The sequence below is a fragment of the Mytilus galloprovincialis genome, chromosome 10 (assembly GCF_965363235.1).
Source record: "Mytilus galloprovincialis chromosome 10, xbMytGall1.hap1.1, whole genome shotgun sequence".
Classification (NCBI taxonomy): Eukaryota; Metazoa; Mollusca; class Bivalvia; order Mytilida; family Mytilidae; genus Mytilus; species Mytilus galloprovincialis.
The window spans coordinates 35,208,336-35,226,233 of NC_134847.1; the positions used below are offsets into that span (position 1 = coordinate 35,208,336).

Consider the following 17,898-nt stretch of genomic DNA (forward strand, 5'->3'; position numbering starts at 1 on the left):
ATAAGATAATTTGATATACATTTGAATTATATGTCTCTGATTAAACAATATCTTTTTGCTAAATATTAGTCGATCGTCTCATGTAAGAATTTAAAAATCTATTTTTAGATATAAATGTATCTTCATATTTGTTGTTGCTGTTGTCATGTCATGTCAGTAAAAAAGAAATTTATTCTAACAGTTTTAAAACATCAGAACAAAACGTAAAGGTTATTTGGTCAAGAACGGTTCAGAGTGGTCATTCTTTTAGTTGAGTATGGTTAAGACTGAAAAAAGTAGGTCGAATACAGGTCGAGAACGGGTTAAAACTGTTTAAGACTGGTCGAGTAATAGTTCAAACTACTAGTATTTTCAAAGGCAAAGTACAAATCAGTGCGGTTGAGTATGGTATAGACTGGGGTCGAGTAATGTCAAGTAAAATGCAGACCAAAGCAGACTGTACGAGTAAAAATCAGTACAGCCGAGTACAGATGTATAAATAAAGAAGATGTGGTATGATTGCAAATTAGACAACTCTCCACAGGAGACAAAAATGACACATAAATTAACAACTATAGGTCCCCGTACGGCCTATAGGTTGCATTTCTGTAAATATTGAAAATGCAGTTTCCCATAGGAACTCCTTTTACGGCTAAAACTGTACCACTTTTACTTAGAAGTTTTGAAACAAAATCTTATCCTAGAATTAAAAACTCATATGCACTACTATTTTTTTTCTATTGTCAAAATATAGGGCTGTGCCGCATATTTTTAACGTTTACATGCCCTGAACTTCTCAGAGTTTAAACTAACACTAATTTCTTAACTACCACTACCTCGAATGAAAGGTTACCACACATTTCAATGTAAACAATATGCAAATGTAAATTTTCTGGTAACATTCCCATATTATATCTCTGTGAGATGGAACACAGAGAGCATAACTGGGAACCAGTATGTTAACAAAATTATTTTCTATGAATATTCAAGATCTCCCAAAAAGAGGCGTGTTTTAAGAGACAGTTGTATATACAAAGTACAACCTTTAACAATGAGAAAATCCGATACCACATTGTCAGCTGTAAAAGGCCCCGAAATGACAATGTAAAACAATTCAAACGACAAAAACAAACTGCCTAATTAATAAACACAAAATGAAGAAAAAACAAATATGTAACAAACAAACAAACGACAACCACGAATTGCAGGCTCCTGACTTAGGACAGGCACATACATGCAGAATGTGGCGGGGTTGAACATGTTAGCGGGATTTCAACCCTCCCGCTAACCTGGGCAGTGGTATAACAGTACAACATCAGAACGAACTACAAAAATCAATTGCTAAAGGCTGAACTCATCAAATAGATATAAACACAAGTGGACGTGGACGGGTACTTGTACATACCATTTCAAACTTTTACTGTTCTTAACTGAAATTTCCAGAGTACTGATTTGAGAGTACTCGTTGTTACTGACAACAAGTTTAACGCCACTATCATCTACTGAACAATCATGCATATATGACTAGATAATCAACTAGTACATATCCAACATCAAATGGATTTAGATTCAATACGTCATAATCAGACAGAAAAAACATGACCCTGTGCAATGCCAAGAGACAGATATCGACAGATTGTAGATCCATGAATGTGTAGATGTATAAAACAATAATGTGTAATTTGTTTTGAATTTACTGAGAAGAAAATCAAAATTAATACCAATACAAACAATATGCATTGATAAAATTACACTGTTTAATTGGTAACATTTTAGAATAACTAAAATAAAAGGATCGAAAAGTTTACCTGGATGGTTTCTAAATTTCCGGGCACGGTAAACAACATTTCCACAAAAGTATAGACGTGCTAACCCGTTTAAAATAATTTTTCTACATGTACAACCAAACTTCAAAACCAAATCTTTATATCTATGGAAGAATTAAGTAAACGTTTTAGGTAATTTGTGGTATTAAACGAAATCCCCGGCTTTTTAATTTACCTGTAATTCATATACTACGTTCGTTAAAATCAAAAACGTCACAGCAAACACGAGCATAGGGCACAAGTTGTGAACTATAAACACTGTAGGATGGTGCCAAAGGAACATCACCATCCAAAAAGGGAAAATTAATAATAGGGAACGAAAAATCGTCCCTTTTGTCGTAAATTTTAGTGTGGAATTTTCCGTATTTACCTATAAATGTTGCCATTGACTATTTCTAACTGAAATTGAAGGCCAATAACTCGGATAAGAGGTCATGTTTTGTTTTTCAAGATGTATATAAAGGATTTACAAAATTTGTCTAAAAGAGTCATAAAAGTTGAACAAAACTTGAAAAACAAATCTATTGATACAAACAACAGACAAAAGGTTTTACGAATTGAAGAATATAAAAGCATATTGAACCTTTATTGCTTTGCTTAAGTGTGTAATTTTTTGTTCCAATATTGATTTTATATAATTGAAGAATGTAATGATAATACAATGCAAAAGGATCGCTATTGACCATGAGCGCATGGTTACTCACTTGCTGTTTTAGAAGAGGGGTGCATACGTATCCTGTAACGTCTACTCTGTGTGTTTGTAAGATGTATTTCTGCTTTGTATACATCTAATGAGATACCTTTTTCAACTCTTTTCATAGTGTGTTCCGTATGTTGTACTGTTACGCCCCTGTTCTAGGTTAGAGGAGGGTTGGCGCCTCCAAACAAGTGTAATACGGTCTCATTATATAGATGCCTGTTTAAAAACAGAAACCTATTATTCTTTGATTGACATTTGTTGCTGTAAACAAATATTATTCGTTTTTCATTCTTTATTTTATAGCTGATTATATGGTGTAGGTTTTACTAATTGTTGATGGTCGTACGTTGAAAATGCCTGTTTCATTTGGTTTCTTGTATAAAGTTGTCTGATTGGCAATCATACCACATCTTTTTTATTTTGGTTTATATGCTGTGTTTTGTGTATTGTTGTTTGTCGTTTTGTCTTTTTTTTGCCATGACGTTGTCAATTTATTTTCAATTTATGAGTTTGGATTTTTATTTGGTATAGTTTGACATTTCTTTTTAAATCAAATTTCACTGGGTATTGAATGTCAGTTTGTAAGTAATATAATCAAGCAAAGTTTTAAGGAAATTAAAAGGAGTAAAAACATGCATTTTTATTGCATATTAAGTTGACAGACTAATAACTGATTAAACAATTTCATGCTTTTTGGTCCTAAGCCTTTTAAAAAGTAAAGTTCTATGTAAGGCATAATCTGTAATCTAATATTAACGTCAATCGCATTATCACTCATGCTATCGCCGTTTCAGTGTTATGATGTGTTGTTGTTGTTTTCAAATTTTTGTGAAATTGAACATGACGTTTATAAACTCAATATCATATTTAATAATTGTTTTATTATTTTTATACCTAGTTTTCGATTTTGGAATTTTGGAAGATAGCGCCACTCGAAACATTGTGCAAATGATGCGTATGTTTCGCCTGTACAAAATGTATAAGGTCATTTCCCATGACAATCCTATTTTTTCTCTTGGTTCCTGAATAGGCCAATTATCCTTATTTACTTTTTTTCTTGTTTGGCAATCGGGTACAGGATTTGGAAAATGTTCGACAACCCGCCAACCTGTTTGCCAAGTCGCAATCATTCTGAACAGGACCCTTGTTTGTCAATTTCGCAACGCCGCTAACATTCTGAACAATACCTCTGTTCGTCAACTTCGCCAATATTGCCATCATTCTAAACAGTACCCATATTCGCCAACTTCGCCATATTTGAAAACGTTCTGAACAGTACTGTTCGCCAAACTTTTCGGATGTAACATATAGATATAATCCCATCATAAGGATTAATTCTGTTCGACAACTTCCCACACTTCCGAATGATTTTAACAGGTACCCCTATTTGACAGGTTTTAATCTTTCAAACAAGTACCACCTGTTTTCTAAAATCGCCAACATCCAAATCATTAAAAAATATATAGAAAAATAGAATTAGATAACAAACAAATAAATAAAGGCTTTCAAAACTATGTATTAAGAATTACACCTGTCCATCTTATTATGCAATGTAATGTCCTTAAAAGTAATAGCTTAAACCAGTTGAACATTTGCAGCCTACCAATATACTAAATAGTGCTACATTTTTATAATTAAATAGCTATAGCCTGTAGAAAAATTTTTAAAAAGAAAAACAAAAATCTTCAAAAAAGACTTAATTCACAGTATACCAACAGCCATTTCAAACATCTTTATCATGTTCATAGGATTTTTTTACATTCCATTGTTATCCTGCTGATAATTTCTGCTTATCGAATTATATATTATGTATATGGTGATAATGAAGATCTAGGACAAAAAAAAAACTATAAGTATGGTAATTTTTGAATTAGTCATCAAAAGGCATTTACTGTTATGAGTAATTAACTAATGAGTTCAACCATTCGAGTTATTTGTAGAACTTGTCTTATTGATCATTCGTGTAATTGCAGGTTTTTCTGTATCTGTTATACATGTTATAGTAATAAGATATAATGATAATAAGCAAAATTGAAAAAAAAAGCAGTGACTACCATAAGTCTTATACATGTAACAGTTTTGACAATTAGAGCAAAAGTAGAGCTCGACATTGTGTCCTGTCAGTTTCTCTACTAATAGCAGTTTTCGAAATCATAGACAAATCTTGAATATATTTTTTTTGTTATATTTTAAGCCAAAATGACAATCTTGGTAGGTTGGGTCACCAGACACATTTCTTAAACTATGTACCCCGAAATTAGCCAATTCCAAAAAAAACAGCATTATGTGAATAGCAACTTATAGTCCTCTACCGGTTCAAAAACATTGTATTGGAACAAATTCAAACTTGATCTAATACGGAAAAGTGATTATCTGAGTGATTTTTAAATTCAAATGACCATACATGTTACTCTGCACAAAATCATAGCCCGGAACAAAATTGTATCTTGATGTGTATCTTGCAATAATAAAAAAAAAGCAAAATATCAAATCAATATCTACAAGAAACAAAGTTGTCGCTTAATTTACAATCACAAAACATCTGCTTATAAACAATTATACCACATATTCTTATTGACAATCATACCACATCTCCTTATAAACAACCATACCACATCTCCTTATAGACAACCATACCACATCTCATTAATGACAATCATACATGTACCACATTTCAGCATTGACAATCAAACCACATTTTATGATTTATGTCTTGATAATCATAGCACGTCACTTTAATTACTGACAATCAAACCACAGATCCTAAATGACAGTAAAGCTGGTTGAACAAATCAGCAAGAATGATTAAAAGGGGCGAGGTTTTCAGTCGTTCGTATTTATAAATATATACACACACATCTCTTTACTGTTTATTCTCGTAAAATCACTCAGTAGTAAAAGAAAACATGGATATCTTAAAAATCAACGAGTTTAACCTTAAAGTCTCTCTCAGTTATCAACATAGTTACGACAAAAGTCAACATTTATGAGAATTTCAAAATATTCTTCTGTTCTCGTTATCAAACAAATCGGTTATCTCTTGTATTAAGTTTATGTTGTCACCTCCTCGAATTTCACTGTGTATAAAGTTTATTAAAGTCAAGGTTAGAGAGATTAGATAAAATAATCATTTCAACAACACCTTGTCTTTTGACATGCGACTCATTCAAATATTACATGAAATAAAACAAAGTGTCACATTGTAATTGCCAAAAGATGTAGATTTCTATTTTACGTTTTGTGGATTTTTTCGTCTTTTTGTTGTGTTTTGTTTGCATCTAAGCATTCTCGAGATGTTAGAATCTTGATAGACAAACTACCTATGTTGCCACTGAGATCGCCCGTTTGTGTCATTTTCTTTAACTCGTTTACTTTAGTGTTAAGATTGAATGGTACAGTTGGTTTTTTTTTTTGCGTTTAGATCATAAACATTTCGGTCAGTTACAAAAAACATCGATATACGTTTCGTTTGAAGCAGAAATGTTTGAGTTTATTTCAGGATCAGAAAACCAAAGAACTCCGTTTCCCTTGCAAGTGAAGTTTGTACGCCATGGAATCTACGAAATCAATTTTCCTTTTTATTATCCGAATGTGATCGTCGGCGCCTACCAAAAATAAATAAATATATCAACTTCAGTTTCACAGATCGAACGGGTCAATAAATCAAACCTGGGAAGAAAAGATATAGCGCATTGTTCTAAATTTTTCAAATATGTTTCTGATTATTTAAAGTTACGAATCTTTCGACGTTCTTAAGCTGGATTGAATTGTCCAAAATACGGTGAAGTAATCTGATGCACCAAGATTGTAAACGGAAATTGAAGGAGACTCAAGAATTTGGTGAACATAGCACACAGTGTGAGAATCAAACGCTATACGCTATACGCTTCACATCCTTTCATGTGAAAGATAGGTAAAGACGAAGAGTTTGCACTAAAAAAAACTTGCAGACATTTCCTGACGGCGTCTATACACTGTTGTTCCTCCTGTGAAAAATCTTGATAATTTTGTGAATACAAATTACAAAATGTTGTAGCAAACGCCATTGCATAGTCGTCTTTTGTTCCGTTGCATTTAGACTTTCTCTCTAAACAATCCCGATACCAAGAACAGTCTACTCCTAAAGGGCTGTATTACCGCGCGGGTAAGGTCAAATTATACCCTGTATAATCCTGGCCATTTTCGCATTTACAATTGTCATACACTGATCCCAACTCAACGTCATGAAGTTCTATCATGCATTACTAGTAACAATATGTTCTTGTGCTATCTCTGCAATTATATTTTCCTCACGACTTCTCTTGCATATATACATTTGTAAGACATGTGCCCCATTCAGTAGTAACCCCACTTGGTCCAGCATCGCGATCATAATCCCCTTCTACAACACGTACACACGACAGGAAAAGTATATAATAGAAATATGCTTGCGTAAACATGTTGACCAAATTTACTTGGTGATCATTGACAGCCGAGCCAGTTCACACATTACGTAACTATTCAGAATTCAAACTCAAATTACTCTTGTTGGACAATCGGAAAAGATAACCTATGACCTATAATGTATATGATAACGCTTTATAAACAGAAAAGAAAAGTAAACGGCAAAATTGATTTTTTATTACAAATTTACGCGTTTAACGTTCATACATAAATTCAAAGATGACGAAGGATGTTTATGGCATGCACAATATTTCTAGCGAAACGTGTATCCCCAAATATTTTGGATATTTAGAGAATCTGACTTTTATTTTAAATATTCCGAAGAAGACTTATTCGAATGACTTGTTACGTGCGTTATATAAAGCATGGTATAATTATTATGATCTTGTTTTGAACGAAAATAATGTAAACTTATGGTTGGCTTATTAATCTAAATACATGTAACCAACTTCTTTTCATAGTATAAGAATTTAATTTTGGATCTAACGCGTCTTCTAATTGGATGACATTGTTTTGTTTATTAGCTCATAGACATAATTGACGTCATTAACGTTTTTTCATGATTTACTCTGGATAAATAGGAAATTATGAATTAAATTAAAGATAATGACTGTAATAGTTTGTCTGCTTATTTGAAATAACATAAACATGGCTTATTCAGTGTGCACCACATTTTTTTATGATATTTCTTCATGGACATTCTTCTGACGTTTCAGACTCGTTGAAATCTCGTTCTGGAATTATTTCCAAAACATGCGATACTAGTGAAAAATATCAATGACTTTCAAAAAAGAAATTAATCAAACATAACTTTGTGAAAATATTGTGTATTCACAATGAATAGTTTTTGAGTAATCCAGTTTTCAATTTTTACGACATATCAAGTCAGTCTTTTTTGCCAAAATTTTGAGAAATGGGTTAGGGATACACAAAATGATTTTTCAAGAATCATGTACATCCCATATCATTCTTGTTTGTTCATATTTTTTTTAGTCTTTTATAACAAAAAAAATCGAAATAATATGCATATTGTTCTTAAAACTGAGAAAAAACACAAATTTACAGAATTGACAGCATGGTAAATTTGACACAAAAAGCATCAAAATATAATAAAACTTTCTGATATTAACACTTACCTATAATTTTTTTTAATTAAATTTATTCAGCTTGGTCCACTTTATCTTTATTGAAAGGAAAAAACGAAGTTTAATTGTGGAACTGTTATTTTTTTTTTACGATTATAGCCCAAATTTAGGTAAAAATTAATGAAAAATGTAAAAATCATCAAAATTGGGTATTTTCAAAGGGTCATACCAAACAAAGAAGTGCACCACCATATGATTATTTCTTCACAAATTATGTTTTTACAGTCATATAAACCAAAAAATAAGGATAAGACAAAAAGTTTAATAATAGATTTTTTTTAAATTCTCAGATCCTTAAACACGGGTAATTAGATTTAGTCAAACTATTCAATTAAAATTCTTTCGAGCAAACTCTTCTTGTGAGAATCGAATTAAGAGTTGGGAATATTATTAGTTTAATTCATTCTTATGGAGTTTCATGTGATGTGGTAGAATGTTTTAGATTATTTTTTCTCGAAGATAATTTGTTTGACTCTCAAAGCCAAACCATATAATTTTTTCGTCATATTCGACATCATGAAATGCATATTATCAACTGTACATGTTTGCACTGGTTTGAGCAGCAGGGCAGTTCAAATTTGTAACTAAGGACTCTAAGGAGCCTGTGTTGGTACCCTTTATCTTCAACAAAGCTCATTTGTTTTTGTAAAATTCATCATTAAAGGTTAATAACTCTATCATGACAACTTCAGTCATGTAAGAATATGTGTAGATCTCATCTTGCCCGTAATTTGCCTTTTTGGAAATTTTACTTTGATACTAACTACTTCAGTTTTTGAGATAATCGACATAACAGGAATAAAATATTTAAAAAAAATAATATTTTGTAATTCGTAATTCGCGTGGTTACCGTACACATTTCTATAACATGTATAATTATATACCATGATGATGATTGTGGCTAAGTTTTTTTTATTTGAGAAGTGAACTTATTTTGTAAGATATTAATATTAAAAATGAGGAAATGGTAGAATTCGTCATAAAAGGTCTATAAATCCAATACGGAGTCGTCTCATAATTTCTGCCATGTGAAACTTGTGTGTAGATCTTGTCTGTCTGTTATAAAGTTTCTCATTAAATTTTTAAAGATAATATGCATAATACATTTTAATAATAATCGATAAAGTCAACATCTGAGGATAAATACTCTTCCAAGGAAGTCGTCTGACAGTTTTGACATAAACCGACAGTAGGTAGATCTTAACGTTCTGAACATATTTTACATGTACCCCTGTCAGATGTGATCTATTTCTTTCAAAAATAATAGATGAATAATCATTTTAAGCAATTTTGGCCCTTTTAGTTGATAGGTGGTGTTATCATACACGTTTTTAAACTATAATCCCTAATAATGGTTGTGGCAAAGCTGTTCAATTTTGTTGTGAAGTTCATTCTTTTTTAACTGTTAAATTATTTTGTCCAAAGAACAAAAAGAACGCTAGCAACTTCATTGGAAATAAACTCATCATAGATACCAGAACTAAATTTTATATATACGCCAGTCGCGCGTTTCGTCTACAAAAGACTCATAAGTGATGCTCGAATCCAAAAAAGTTTAAAAGAAAAAAGCCAAATTAAGTACGAAGTTGAAGAGTATTGAGATGCAAAATTCCTAAAAGTGTTGCCAAATACAGCTAAGGTAATCTACAAATGTATGCCTGAGGTAGAAAAGCCTTAGTAATTTAAAAAATTCAAAATTTGTAAACAGTTCATTTATAAATATAACAATATCAATGATAATTATATTGAAATTACGCGTTACACAAATAAAACGTCCAATTACCTTCACGAGTAATCCTCAAACCAAAAGATGTTTTTTTTTAATTTAAAATATTAAAAAAAAAGTCATTAGGGAACATAGGATTTTTAAAATTTTTTTGAACAGACAATTAAATAAATATATGTTGTAAAAAAAATCAGTAACGAGATAATGACCACTAGGTTGATGAAACCTGCGGGGAATAAAACCACATCCAGTAGAGAAATTTACGGAACTACAATTTTTTTTTTAATCTAACCTTAAGTGTACCACTATAACGCTTCCAACGCTCTTCTCTAAATTTGAAACGCTTAAAACTATTACCTAGAAAGCCCAGGATGTATAAGAACAAACCAGGTGAAGACCAAAAAGGACATAAATATTCAATATTAGCTTTACCTTTACTTTCGATCATACATTTAGATTTATAAGAATCAAAGCGTAAAGATGATTCAAGACTTACTTAATTTTGTTAGGTTGGTCCAGAGATATGCACCCACCATCTATGATACAAAACATTTTATGATTAAAAAAAAAAGAATTATGAACATTATAATTAACACGATAAGTTCCACTTGTGCATGCATTAATGAAATAATTTTATTATTGAGGGTGCACATGGATTTTGCTTAAACAATGCGCTTTCATAATTTTACATGACAAGAATGATATCACTTCTGGCTGTTTGTTCTTCTTTTTTTTCAATTCAATAAAATTGAGAATGGAAATTGGGAATGTGTCAAAGAGACAACAACCCGCCCAAATAAAAAACAACAGCAGAGGGTCACCAACAGGTCTTCAATGTAGCGAGAAATTCCCGCACCCGGAGGCGTCCTTCAGCTGGCCCCTAAACAAATATATACTAGTCCAGTGATAATGAACGCCATACTAATTTCCAAATTGTACACAAGAAACTAAAATTAAAATAAATATATGTTGTAAAAAAAATCAGTAACGAGATAATGACCACTAGGTAAGTTTGTCCGTTGAGTGCAGAGGAAGGCTGATTAACTGTATTCCGTTTTTCCTGTCATAAATGTGTCTTTCAAAATTATATTTGTTATGTAGTGCCATTTTGTACCTTTTATTTCAAACAAAATCTATTTGAAAAATATCACAAAGAAAATAAAATTTAAGACACAAGATAGTCTTATTTAGATTTTCATCATCATCATCAATATCTTCCTTAACTTCTGGGAAAATTGTACGCAGGGAAGGGGTAATCTGGGAAAATTGTACGCAGGGAAGGGGTAATCTAGTTTAGAATCTGATGTTTCGAAAGAAAAATTGTTACTACATGTATATTTTTTTTTGGGGGGGGGGGAGAATAGACAACAAGTATCATCGATCATTTGATTTGTTTTGACCGGTTTACACACAAAATGTGTTTCACATTGCATTTTGCATGATTCAAATTATGCTGAATATCTTCCGTTTATTTTCCTATCAGATTTTTTTTATAAATATGTGTTCTTATTGTTCCATTTGCATTACACTTAATTTTAATGTATCAAAACCTTATGAGATAATCTCAAAATAATATGTTTCAATCCGATCAACATAAAGATAATAAGAATAAACTGTCACTTGGAAATAAATGAAATTATAATTTTATCGTGTGGTTCGAATTACTTTACGAACGGTTCAACTGCTTCACAACTATTTTATATCGCAAAAGTTTTATTAAATAATGTAAAATTGAAACATGTTACATAATTAAGCGTGGATAAACAGTGTGTTTTTTAATATAATTTTTCACTCGTATCTTTAAAATACATTGTACAATAGTTTATGTCTATCTATCTGTAGATATAGTTACAGAATATACAATTGATTATATTCAGTGATATAAAGCTACTTTAAAACACGATAAAAAAAAGCAAAAGAGGGCAAGTATATAATAATATTGTGGACAGTTTCAAAAGTAATAAAAGGATCTTAGCGTGAAGATTTTTCAAGAGATGATATAGAGTGCAGAAAAACAAGCCCTGTACCACGTCAGGAATATGACAGTTGTTTTTCATGAAGTGTTTGAGCTTTTGATTATGCCATTTGATTACGGACTTTCTTTTGAATGTTCCTCGGAGACAGGTATTTTTGTGAATTTATTTTTTGCTAATTTTCACTTAGCATGACGAAAAGGTTGGTTGTCACACATAGAAATGTATTACTGGATGTCACAAAGAAATAATTTCAATTAAGGTTTCTAAAATAATTGGTAATAGCATAACACATAACTGACAGGATACCTGTAAAGCTAGCAAAATGAAAATGTCTGTAAATCATTAATTTAGCTTCAATAATAGTCTTTTTTGTTTAAGATATCATTATTATTTAAGAAAATTCATTTATGCTTTCATTAAACTAAGTATAATTTTATTTCAAGCTTGTTGGATGGGGATAACTTTATGTCAAGTGATTGTTCAGAGAATCAGGTTATGTGAAATGCAGGCCATTCGATTTGAATTTACGTCTGTTGGTCTTTTTTTTTTTTTTTTTTGCTATGCCATTGTCAGTTTATTTTCGATTTATGAGTTTGAATGTCCATTTTGTATCTTTCGTCTCTTTTTTAAACCAAATAATATTTACACTCAAACCAAGTCTATTTATTTACACTTAAACCACGTCTTCTTATTTACAATCATACCACATTTTCCTAATTACATGTATGTCTTGAAAATCTTAGCGCGTTGCTTTATTGACAATCATACCGCATGTCCTTGTTGCCAATCAAGCCACTTCTCGTTATTGACAGTCAAGCCACATATCTCAAATGATAATGAAACCACGTCTCCGTATTGACCTACAAGCCATATCTCATTATTGAAAATAAAGCCATAGCTCCTCAATGATAATGAATCAACATATCCTTATTCACTTTCAAGCCACATTTCCTTATCGAAGAACAAGCCACAGCTCCCTATTGACCTTTGCGCTACATCTCCTCATTGAGCTTCAAGCCACATATCATTATTGACAATTTAACCACATCTCCTGATTGCCAATCAAGCCACTTCTCCTTATAAAACTGCAAGCCACATCTCCTTATTGACATCAAGTCACATCTCCCACTGACCTTTAAACTACATATCTTTAATGATTAATAGACAACATCTCCTTAATAACATTAAAACCACATCAGCTTTTTGACAATCGTAACTGCCTCTCCTAACTATCAATTATACCCATAGAATGTATCTTTTGAAAGGCAATCATACAACGTCTTATATTAATATTGATTCTTTTCATTATATGTTGTCTTTGGTTTACGGTCTCTTATAACTATTATTATCAATCTAGCCACACATACTCAATCCTGTCATATCTTCTTATTGACAATCAAATCACATTTTACTATTTATTTATATTTACAATTACGACATCTCTTTATTGCCAATCATACCACATCTCATTATGGAAAATCATACCACATCTCTTTATTGAAAATCAAGCCAAATCTCTTTCGTGACAATCATACCACATCTTCTGATTGACAATCATGCCACATCTTCTGATTGACAATCATACCACATCTTCTGATTGACAATCATACCACATCTTCTGATTGACAATCATGCCACATCTTCTGATTGACAATCATGCCACATCTTCTGATTGACAATCATACCACATCTTCTGATTGACAATCATACCACATCTTCTGATTGACAATCATACCACATCTTCTGATTGACAATCATGCCACGGATTGTTGTCTCACTTACATAGACCCACCATTTTGTTTTATTCATGTTGAATATATAAAAAAGAAGATGTGGTATGATTGCCAATGAGACAACTATCCACAAAAGACCAAAATGACACAGACATTAACAACTATAGGTCACCGTACGGCCTTCAACAATGAGCAAAGCCCATACCGCATAGTCAGCTATAAAAGGCCCCGATAAGACAATGTAAAACAATGTCTGGTGGTGTATTTATAGTATATCTTGTCGACGTTTGGTTCTTGTCTCATTAACGTATATCCCGGATCTCAATTCTATTTCGCGTTTTCTTCAAATTTTAGTTTAATCCTTACAAATATAAACCTTATTGAAAATGTTATTTCGTAGTTTATTTATACCAACATAGTTCACCTAAACGTGTACCTATAAATTATAATGAATCCTAAGAAGTTAATATTTTCTCTAATATTTGTCTCTAGATTCTCGATAAGCTGTCTTCAGGATTCGGGTTCACTACAGATAAACTCGAATCTATGATGGGCCAAAACAGAAACAGCCAGTTAGTAACACTAACAAATAACTTTAAACAAATCTGAATTAGATCACAAAAAATTAGTATTATTCCTTTTAAATGATGTTAGTAATCGAGATCAACAAAAAAAAATTGAATTCTGGAAAAAGCACTCCTCATTTTTAATCATTTAACATCATACAAAAATGCTTCATCGGCTTGATTAGCAACTAACACTTCATTGGTCGATATGTCATAATGCAGAGTCCATGGGAAGCTAAGTCCATCTCCACGTGTGAGAATTTGTCTGCAGCGCTGTCCATCAGGAGAGATAACGACAACGTTGTCAGAAACATACCCCGCTACATACACGTTACCATCATTGTCTACAGATATACCTACTGGAAATTGCAGAGCACTTTCATCACAGAACGTCCACAGTATGTTACCATGGTAGTCACAGCAGTTTACACTGTGATTGTTCCAATTTGTGTAGATCAGTTTGTCACCAAATGTTGTTACGTACGCATATTCATGGAGTTTGGTACTGCTCACATTGGTAATGGTTCCGTTATTTAAACTGAGCATCTGTATTCCTTTTTCTCTGGCACAATATATTAAATGTCCATTTTTGTATGTTACTCCACCAGTGTATGAATCAACTTTTATCGATTTCTTCAGTTTGTGCGTCTTTAAGTCGAAGATATTAATCTTGTTTGACTCGCCGGATGTAACAGCAATAGAATCATCACCAATAAATTCCACATCAAACGTTTTACCAATGTCCTTTATTTCGAAATCTTTTGATCCGTCAGACTTAAATACATTTATTTTATCGTCATTATAAGAGAATACCATCCTACAATCAGGAAGCAGTGAACAGCTAAAGACACCTGACAACTTTGTATCGATACGATTCTGTAATGTCAGAGTCAGGTTATCAATATTTTTGGTTGGAAGAGCTACCATAATCTGGGCTTGTCTGTCCTTCCTTTTCTGAACGGAAAAATCACATGGATCAGACTTGACATTAATTTCTCCAAACTTCTGCACGTTGGCTGTTATTTGCTGTAAAGATTTATTAATCTGACATGAAATATTGACTTGATGTGTGGAGTCACTCGTAGTAATCGATTGAATATACTTTTCGTCACCTACAATATGTTTTTCGATATCTTTCATGGTTAAAAATGTTTGAAGTTCGGACGCACGTTGTTTGATAGTGGCAAAGTTTTCTTGTACTTCAGTCATCTCTTTTTCCTTTTTTTTCAGAGTAGTCAGCAAGTTATCTATTTTGCTTTTTTCGTGTTGTTCAACTCTCAGTAATTCTTTAATTAAGTCATCCTGAAGTTTATCAAGGTGGTGATTTACTTGTATCCTGGTTTGTTTTATTTCTGCTTCAATTTCTCTTTTCTTGTTTTCTATAGATTTTAAATTTTCATTCCTGTTCGTGCTTAGTCGTTTAATATTCTCGACGACTTCCTGCAGGGTTTGTTCGATTTCATTAAATGCGTTTGAAGTTTTGACGTTTTTTATAATTTCATTAATGTCAGTTAAGCCTTTACACTCGTTATGAGATTTCACACATTTTTTACAGCATGAACAATCGTGTTTTGTACAGAACAGCTCGTATTTCTCATTATGAAGTTTGCAGGTCTGAGAGATTTGCAGGACTTCGGTGGGTAAGTTTTTGTATTCGGCGATAGAAACGGTGTCATGGCTTTTTGTTCCCTTGGAAACTGCGTGATGTTTCTTACAATCTCCACAAAGTCCTTCGTCACATTCGGAACACCATACTACTGAAGGTTTGGTAATCTGAAGGTTTTCACAAACACCACAAACATTCCAATTGGTGGCCATAATCCTACAATAGATTGTATGCTCTTAAATTAAAACTTTATCATACTATTCAAATCGTTATCCAAAAAATGGTCATTTAACTGACATTAACTTCCCACCAAAACATGCAAATAAAAAATATTAGTATTGTAAGCGTGTTCAAGTCGAGCGCAATTAAATTAAATCAAAACAGGAAATTGAAGGACCTATAATATGATGGATAAGGATTACGAGCCCATAATTGAATGACTATTTGAAAAAGAGGATAATGGCTTTCACATCCTGGAGGGAGAAATATAGATGACAACATCAATATATAAAACAGTTGGTGCAAGTCTAAAGCACCATACCTAAATTTTGACGTAATAATCGTGGGTCATTGTGGCAGATGTGAAACTTAAGAGTTTTTTTTTAGTTTTTTGTTTAGAAAAACTGTATTGAAATTTAGAAAAAAAACATAAAAAAAACCGTATTGCATACATAAACACACTGAAATATTGAAATGTCTCCCCTTCTTAATTATATACCTGTACTTATTGTTAATTTTTCTCGTTGGACATGCACGAAGTATTTGCCACCGGAAAATATCGGCAATCAAAAATCAATGTATAATGCATGTATATAGTTTTTGACAATTAAATCATATTGTACTGATCAACTGTGTGTACTTAGTAAACATGAACATAAAAAAAATGTTAAAATATAGGCCACATTGGTACATGTAAATATAGTAAATCATGTAATGTTTCCCAAATAAAATAAGAAACATTATAGACCATTATAGTAATTAAAGTAATTGTAGAGTTTTCAGTTGAAGTGTGTATTTGTGTGGAGTCTGTGTAAATTGTGACTGTATAAAACAAAGACACAATGATACATTTCTAAATACGTCTTACATGTATAAATAGAATATTTCTTTGGAAAAGGAAGATAAATGGTCACATGATTAAATGTTTGTAAACTAGGGGAGATAATTTGAATTATTAATAGAATGTACTAGATAAATAATTCCTCGTGTAAATATACACCAATGCACCTGGTTTCCTTTTATATTCGCGTCACGATTTTATAAAACTTTATTTATCAAAAGATTTTAAAAAAGCTTTTTTTTTAGCAAACCAGTATTAAAATTTAAAATATATTAGAGAAACATATTTCGTATATAACATGTATAACACTGAATACTGGAATGTCTCACATTCTAAATAGCATACTTGTATTTGTTTTAAATTTTTTCTCGTTGGACATGTACAAAATATTTGCAGGACGATATAGGCAACCTCAAATCAATTTATAGTGCATGTATACTTTCTGCAATTAAAACATATTATACTGCTCAACTGTGTTTACTTAGTAAAGATCAGTAAACATGTACACGGTAAATACGATCAACGATCGATATATTTTTCTTGTGTTATAACAAAAAATAATAAAGAAAAATTTACTCAAAACAAAAACGAAAATAGACAGACTTCCATACAAACTAGAAGAGAACATAAAAAAATGTTAAAATAGGTGAAAAAAGTAAAACAATCAACGAGTTCGAACATATTCAATAAAAGAGCTGAATCGAAAGTTGATCAAAGCAAAATAAAAAATATTATGGAAATTAAACTAGTAATTCTATATTATTCAGCTGTAGTGTGTTTGTGTGGATGTCTCTACACATTGTGACTGTCTAATACAAAAAAAAACAATGATACAAGTGACATACCTAAATCAGTCTTAAAAATAGAACATTCCTTTGGAAAGGAAGGTAGATGGTCACATGATTTAGTGTGTGTACGCAATGGGAGATACAGTTGGGTGCAGACCAAGCATTACATAAAGTAAACGCAAGTTAACGCCGCGTGCACATATTTCGTTAGTTAACTTCAAATCTCCCGTTTACTAGTAAACGCACGTTTACTATAATTGCGTTAACGTGGTCGAAATGGAAATTTCTAATGTCTACCCTAGTAAACGGGCGTTTACTATGTGTCCGTTTAGTCAGTAGTAAACGGACGT

At 31.9% G+C, this 17,898-nt stretch overlaps 1 long non-coding RNA gene across 1 annotated transcript; it reads right to left on the reverse strand.

Moving 5' to 3' along the window:
* Positions 1-13,905: 13,905 nt before the first annotated feature.
* Positions 13,906-17,676, reverse strand: LOC143047459 (uncharacterized). Its single transcript, XR_012969560.1, has 2 exons — positions 17,606-17,676; positions 13,906-15,916 (listed from the first exon to the last, which is right to left on the reverse strand). It is a non-coding gene; the product is annotated as an uncharacterized LOC143047459 (long non-coding RNA).
* Between the last annotated feature and the right edge of the window lie 222 nt (positions 17,677-17,898).